Genomic DNA, 8,142 nt, shown 5'->3' with positions numbered 1-8,142 from the left:
CCGAGGAGCTGACACTATTGCAGTCGAGTCCTCTTGCAAGCAGTCGGTCACAACGACTTTAACATGTTTTTGTTGTTTTTTTTTTTTTTTTTTGGTAGCTTGAACAACTCTGTCACATTCATTTGCTAAACGACCAGACCAGGGTCAGAAATTGTCACATGTAGCATAAATCCATGCAAGAAAACACAAACAAGCACTAGCAAAAATGTTTCTAATTAACTTGGGAGTGTGGGTGTTCAGGTCGTCTGCAGGCTACTACTAGCTCCTGGCAAAACGAGCTTGGGGCACCCTGCTATCTTAAGCTTCTGCACGGTGGTCAGCGCCGCCACAGCCCGTCCACCGACGCCAGCTCCTTGCAAGACCTGATCTCCAGCCTCTTCAGCGCCGCAGATGCCGGCGGCAAGCCGAACGACCTGACGCCGTGGAAGCCTTCGATCTTCAGTGACACCAGGGACGCGAGCTCCGAGATGTCAGGAAGCTGCTGGCCGCAGTGGAGAACCAGCTCCGTCATAGAACGAGCGCGGGGCAGCGTCTTCAGGTCCGGGCACCGGCTGATGCAGATCTTGCGGAGGCGAGGGCAGTCCCCTTCAGATTCTTCCTCGAACAGCTCCTCTAGACCGTACATCTCCCACATGTTCAGCAGCTCCAGCGACGGGAACTTGGCCGCGCCATGCGTGTCTGTGTTGCTGCTCAGCCGTTGCACGTCCTACATCTTTCGCATGCTCAGGGACTTGAGCGATGGCAGATGGGCGATGGCGGGGAACTCGGTGCAGTTGCAGTAGCTGTCGAGGGTCAACGTGACCAGGTTGGGTAGGGACGAAGAAAAACCCTGCATCCAAGCTGGAAACCTGCTGCCTTCTCATAGAATTGAAGGACCTCTATGTGCATAAATCAGTGGGTAATTATTTAACTTAGATAAAACCAAGATGATGTACCTTACCGTCACGGTCATAGCGCCGCCGTAGATGTAGCAGCGTCGTGGAGGAGCTATCCAGTGGCGGCTGCGAGGACTGTGGTACTTCCCGTCGCTCACAGCACGTCCCTTCTAGATCGGACTAGGGCTAGGAACCTTGGTGGGGCTGGCGGCTGCGATGAACCTCGTGTCTCGAACCCCAGCCCCCACCTTCTATTTATTGCGCTGCGCGACGGGGGCCATCAGCCAAAAGAACGATAGGACGCCCCCGATCAGGGCGCGGATTAAGGTCCCAATTAGCCGTTGGGCCAATTTGATGGAGATCAATCCAAACATTCTCTCCCTTGATATCACCTTATGACTTAAACTTAACTTACTTTATCTTTTTCCATTCCATCACAGATCAGTGCATAGAGCGTGTCTCATCGTCACGGTCAGTTGCCATTAGATTTAATAGCTATAATACACCTCTCTGTTTTAAAATAGATTCTCAACTAGGCATTTAGTATCTAGAAATCATAGGCTTTTCCGTAAACCCATGTCGACTGTGTCTTCTTTGAATATACTGGGTGGTTAGTCTTTTGTAAGCTGATCCTGCAAGTACTTGCTTGGTACTCATATGCTCAATGCTTTTAAAATAATTCTAGGATTTTCTCCTTTACAACATATAACTTAATATCAATGTGTTTGACAGCACACTTGACCTGTTGTCTTAGGAGTTAACTACTTTAAATGGTTATTGCTGTTGACTACCATTGTTAAATCCGGGTATAAATTTCTTTAGCCTCCTTTTGCCTGTTCCTGAAGCCTCATGACAAGCTATATTATGGTATGCATCATTGATGACACTGCAACCGTTTCTTTGGAGCTTTTTCATAATAATACTCCAACTACGAGTGTTAATAACAACTGTGGATTTTACCATACATCTCACCAAGACTTAACATTTTATACCCATAACTATTTGAGAGTATTTGTTCTTTCTTACTCAGTATGAGGCCCATAATATTCTGCAAAATTGCAAGACATTCTCAACTCAATTCCATTGATCTATATTTGGACTGGACTTCTGTCAAAACATCCTGGATACGTGAGCTACGTTAGGGTAAGTTCTTACTTGTATACTCATTAAGCATCCAACAGCTGAAGCATATGGAACCATATTCATTTGATTGATCTCATATCGGTTCCTAGAACACTGAAAGTTCCCAAATCTATTACCCTTGACTATAGGAGCAGGCGTAGGTTTACTCGCATATATACTTTATTTATTTAGAATCTTTTCTAAGTATGCCTTTGCGATAGTCCTAATACCCATTTTCTTCTATCTCGGTGAATTTCTACTTCACCAAGATCATTCATATTGCAACTTGAGGACAAGAACTTCTTCTCCAATGACAGATTAACATCGCTACTAGTGAGTAGAATATCATCTATACATAGGATGTAGAAAATGAATTTTTCATTCTTGAACTTCGCATAAATGCTATTGTCGGTGCAGAAAGTGACCAACAAGTAAATATTTGTAGTTTTGTCGTATGGTGTGATCAGAGGTGGCCTAGCACTCAATGACACAGGGTTTATACTGGTTCAGGCAACGTGCCCTACATCCAGTTTGAGTCGGTTGATGACTTTATTCCTAAGCCCAGGTGCTCGAAGTTTGCAGTGGGGTTACAGACAAGAAGGAGAAAGATGGGGGGCACAAGAGGTCTGGTCGGACTCCGGTCGGAAGAACCGAGAGCGACAGGAGCTCCGCTATGAGCTAAGTGTCCAAGCGTGTGCTTGAGGTTCGAACCTGGCGGTTATGTGGTTGTGAACTAGTGAACTTGATCGATCTAATGAATCTAGAATGTCTTGAATATTGAGAGAGAGTGCATCCCCTTTTATATATGAAGGGGATAGCCTTACAAGTGAGAGGGAGAGAGTACGTATGCTTCTAAGCCTTATTGCCCACTGCCGTCGGGTACATGATGATGGTAGGCGCCCACAACACTATTGGATGTCGGATGCACATGGGAGGTTACGTCGTTTTGTTCGGGTATGGCAGATGTCGGTACCTGCTATATTGTTGATGCCCAGAGGCATGTGAGGAGTTTCACCATGTTCACTTGGTACGGTAAATGCCGGCGCCCACAACACTATCAATGCCTAGAGGCATGTGGGGGGAGCCTTACCGTATGGGAGTTAATGGCGCCCACCATACTGTAGGGAAAATGTCAGCGCCTACAACACTGTTTGTGTTAGGGAGGTTGCAGAGTACTGTTTCTACAGATGTATAGGGTATGGTTCCAGGTATCATGGTCTGACTTGTGCGCCTTGCCTTGCTTTCTCTGTTCATTCCTAGGTCCTTTCTGAGCGGGCATCCCCAGTCAGTTGGTCCTAGTTGGCTCTGGTTGCGCTAGTCGGAGAAGAGTAGTGAGCAGGGTTTCTAAGTACCCTGGTCGAAGACGTGGGGTCAGAGTCGGAAGTAGTGCTTTGGCCAGGACCTTCCGATCGGAGAGGCCAGTCTAGAGGCGGGCTAGAGACCGAAGTAAGCCCTCCGGTCGGAAAGGTGGGCTAGAGTCGAAAAATGGGCGCCGCTCCTCCTCGGCAAGACCTTCCGGTCGGTGATTAGATCGCCCTTTTGGCCTATTGTTCAGATACTTGAGCCGGCCCATGAGTTGCGCATTGTCTACTTGGGCCGAGCCTTTATTGGGAAGCTGGCCTGTGAGGGACCCCGGGTTTATGAACCCGACAGGAGCCCTCGAGCCCCCGGGTGATTCGGGCAGAATCATCTGGGGATTTTTTGTCTTAACAGCGGGTGCGCATGAGCGCACCCGCGGGTGTAGCCCCCGAGCCCCTGGGCGATTCGGGCAGAATCGTCCGGGGGGGTTTTGTGTGTTGCCAGTATGGGAGGTTTTCGTTTCATCAGCAGGTGCGCACGAGCGCACCCGCGGGTGTAGCCCCTGAGCCCCCGGACGATTCGGATAGAATCATCCGGAGGGTGTTTGTTAGCGGGCGTGCGTGCGTATTTTTTAGTCGAGACGAAATTGTCAACCATGGCGTCATTACATAGCCGAGGCGTTTTGGTTTTGGGATCGAGTGAGGTAGAGCTCGTGGATCCTGGCGTCGATGCACGCCATGGGATCGAGCGAGGCAGTTAGTCTTAGGGATCGGACTGAGACGGAGCTCACGGGTCCTGGCGTCAGTGCGCACCGTGGGACCGGGTGAGTTGGAGTCATGGATCCTAGCCTCAGTGTAGCCCGCACAGCCGAGGCAGATAATTAGTTTAGGGATCGGGCGAGCTAGGGCTCACTGGATCCTGATGGGGCGAGTTTGGGGTCACAACTCGGGCGTTTGGTGTGCAGTCGAAGCGTAGCCGGATGGGGCGAGTTCGGGGTCATAGACCTAGGCGTTTGGTGTGAAGTTGAAGCGAAGCAGTAGCTGGATGGGGCGAGTTCGAGATCACAGACCTAGGTTTTTTGGATGTCTTGAGCCCTGTTGGGCTTTGGTAGGGGTCGGTTTGAGTTGTGCGTTACCCCGTCCTTGATTTCTCACAACTGGAGGGGCTGAGTTTTGTCGCTTGTCTTGATCGCTCGGGCTCGATTGACGCGCTCGATGAGTTCGCTAACGGGTATGATCGAGTGGAATCCATGTCCATCGTTCATGACAGGGTTAGCATAGCCATCTTAGTGACATTCCACTACTCCTTTACCTACAACCCAGCAGATGTCTAGGTCGTTCTGGAGACCGACCCGAGGGGTCTGACGGCCTCCCCTTGATGGAGATTCTGTGGGCTTGGCAAGACATTCAGGATCAAACGAGAAGGTTGAGATGACGTTGTCTGCTTTGGGGCAGACAGGGTGAGGGCCGCACGGGGCTCATCTATGTTTTCTCCCTTGGCTCTGTTTGACGTTGGGTGGCCTCGAGCCCTTCGTGGGCTGGCCTTCGAACCCCGGTCGGTCGTTGCTCATGTCGAATGAGGCAACTGTCGCTTCGCTGCATGTGCGATGCTTAGTTCCCGAGCCCTCGGGCGGGTCAGGTCCCGAATTGTCCGGGGGGCACAAGCGTATGGAATGAATACGTGTATGGATGTATGAAATGATCATAAGGAAATAGCAAGGTCGGTAGTGTTACCTTGATGACTCAAGTGACGGGGATTGAAGAGCTCCAATCGGAAATGTCCGACCGGGACTCGTGCTCATCGTTCGTGACGGAGTCGGCATGGCCTACATGGAGCGTCCCTTTGCTCCTTACATGTCCCTTGGTGTGTTTTCCTAAGCCGTTCGATTGACTTTTAGGAAGCCCGATGGTCTCTCCTGGTGGAGATCCCATTTTTGGGTTTTTTCTAAGTCCCGCCTAGGGAAGCGGAGGGCCGCCTATGTGCGGTGGCGCTTTGGTTCTTGTGTCCATCGTGCGGTAGTGGTTGGCGTGCGATAGTGGTGGGCATACCTAGGCCACATCCCGTCTGATCAGGCGCCGTTCCGTCGGGCAGGGCGCGTCTCATCGGTCAGGGCGTGTCCCATCTGCATTAAATGGGAAAGAGAGAGGGTTTTTTTGCTTCGCCATTTTGTCTCTCCCTATCGACGCGCCTTCCCCAACTACTGTACCCTTTTCCTTAAGTAGGAGGATGGAGAAGGTTTTTGCCCTGTTCTTTTACCTATTCCTCATCTGCCGCCTCCTTTCCTTTTTCTTCTTGCGAGAGCGTTCTTTAGAGCCGCGTTGGTTTCTAGGAAAGAAAAGGGAGAGGAAGAAAAGGGAGAGAGCGAGGGAGAAGAGAAAAACTCATAAATCCTTTTGTGATCCTGGAGCAAAATGTCGGATTAGAGGTCGTCCACTATGAGGGAGTCGGTGTTGAAGGCCTTCGCCGTGAAAGGGTTTCTGCCGCTGAAGGAGGTGGCGCACTGAAGGGCTCCTAGGAGGGAGGAGTTTCCGCAACCTCGGCCTGGCAAGGTGGTTTTCTTTCTCACCTTCCATGAGCATGGGTTAGGATACCCCACGAACTGGTTCCTGCGTAGACTCCTCAATTAGTGGGGTCTGGAGCTACAGCACCTCAATCCGACGGGGGTGCTGCACATCGCCGGCTTTGTTACCTGTCTGTGAGGTCTTCCTCGGGATGGAGCCGCACATGGATTTCTTCCGGTGGCTATTCTCTGGGCGAGCTTTGCTGGTGGGGAATCCGCCTAAGGTTGTGCCGGTGGGGGGTTTCTCCCTGTAGAGGAAACCGAGTGCAGGAGGCTCGTATCCCGCATACATCCCCTGCGACTCCAAACGGGGGTGGCACAGGGGGAGTGGTTTTATATTAGGAATCTGGCAGAGGCGCCATTCCCAGCGTCCACCAGTGGGAGGCCGGAGAAGTAGGATAGTTGGTCGTGCGGTTGTGCCCGTCGGGAGAAGAAGAAAGTGGAGATCATCGAGGAGGAGCTCTGGAAGCTCATGCGGCGTGGCCTTGATGGGGTGTGGGTGTTCCACACCCTGTACCGCCGCCGGGTTGCGCCAGTTGGCGAAGAGGATGCAACCGATGTGGAAGTACAATGGCCCGACGGACCCAGACCATGCGTTGCCGGAGGAGCTATCGGACGACGAGGTCTGGAGTCGCCTTGACCGGGTGTTGTAGCTGAAGCCCAAAGAGAAGGTCGAAGGGAAGCCTGTGCCTTTCAACTACTGCAATCGTGTCCAGACTGGTATGCTCACTTCCATTTAGTTCATGCCTCTTCCTCTACTTTCCTAATTTTTTATTTTGAGCTGCCCGTTACGTAGGGACTTGGAGTTTACAAGTCCTGACCACACCTTCCCAAGGGACCAGAGGGCATGGCTCGATAGGCACCTAGAAGGAGGAGGCAGATGCTAGGAAGAAGAAGAGAACCAAGGAGGTTCGGTGAAAGTAAGAGGAGCAGGAGATTGCTCGGTGCATGAAGGCCGAGGAACATAGGAGCGACATCGAGTCAGAGCTCAAGTCAGAGGATCCCATAGATGTGGATGGCATGGTTTTCTCCGAGGAGGAGTAAAGTCAGGAGGTCATTGTGACCTCGGTGGAGCATCGCGGCCCTACGGCGATGTCCGCTAGTGATGAGCAAGAGGCAGAGAGACACGCAGTGGTTCCTAGTGCCGAGGAAGCATGCAGTGAGCGCGGATGCAGTCGGCGAACTAGGAGGCGAAGTGGACGCGGTCACTGCGCCCCTCGGTGGCATCGCCGGTCCCATCCTCGCCTGCCGCGGATGCGGCCGAGCAAGCTAGGTGGTCCGAGGAATGGGCTGGCACCCATGCATTGTTGGGACCAGTGCCAGTGCGCGACTCATAGCCGGAGGATGCCCCGTCGGCTGCTCCGATCGGGGCATCCCAAACCGAGGGTCGCGGTGACCCGTAGGCCAGGTAGGAGCCGGTTGGGACAACTCCACCCTCGGCTGAAGTGAGGGGGCGCGGGTCACAGCCTGGGAGCGGTCCTTGCCCTACAAGCGCCCATCGATGTCGGGTCTTGCCTTTAGAGTCGTGTCGCTTACCTCCTGATATGTTTTTCTTTGTTTCTTTTTGATCTTTTGCTGTTGAGTCTTTTTGGAGTATGACTTACTTGCACTTTTTTTGTCAACGGCCGGGCGATGATGGGGTTGAGCATCGCCCCAACTCCCATGCAGGAGGTTTGGAGGCCCACCCTATAGCGCGTCGCGACGAGCAGTGGGGGAACTAGGTGGTGGCGGTGAACCCTTCACTTGCGGGGGTGGTGCCCCCTGGGTCGGTTGCTAGTATGGTAGCAGCGACGGTGGCGGCCTTGGCAGCGATCCCAGTGGTGACGGCGGAGGTCGCGTCAGAGGTAACTCTCATGACCCCTCGTCCACCAGCTGTGGCAGAAGAGGAGAGGGAGATCGAGCTTCCTGCCTTGCCGAGTGGAGGGTTGCATGGCTCACCCTCGTGGTCGGAGCTAAAGGCACCGGGGGGAGACATGGCTAGGGACAGAGTTGGAATGCCCGATGGTGGCCCGCACAGCCGAGGTGGTGGAGATCCCGTCCGACTGATGAGGTAGATGACATGGTGGAGCTGTCGGTGTCATCGTGGGAGCTAGGCGGTGGTTCAGTCAGAGGCTAGGCCCTTCGGTGGGCTGCCGAAGGCTGACCTAGAGTGGCCCTCCCTCGAGGACCTATCAAAGGTGCGGTTTGTCCTTTAGGATTCCTAGGAGTGTCAGCTCTAGGACATCCTTGGGGGCAAAGGACTTGCTACGGTGTCCGAACTTGCCAACCTGTTCGTGAAGCTCGAGG

At 52.8% G+C, this 8,142-nt stretch overlaps 1 pseudogene; it reads right to left on the bottom strand.

Moving 5' to 3' along the window:
• Positions 1-236: 236 nt before the first annotated feature.
• The window catches only part of LOC136495684 (disease resistance protein RGA2-like), a 28,376-nt pseudogene continuing 20,470 nt past the window's right edge, over positions 237-8,142 (bottom strand).

Source organism: Miscanthus floridulus, chromosome 12, assembly GCF_019320115.1.
Source record: "Miscanthus floridulus cultivar M001 chromosome 12, ASM1932011v1, whole genome shotgun sequence".
Taxonomy (NCBI): domain Eukaryota; kingdom Viridiplantae; phylum Streptophyta; class Magnoliopsida; order Poales; family Poaceae; genus Miscanthus; species Miscanthus floridulus.
The sequence above is the reverse complement of the archived record's forward strand: the minus strand, read 5'-3'. Positions and strand labels throughout refer to the sequence as shown.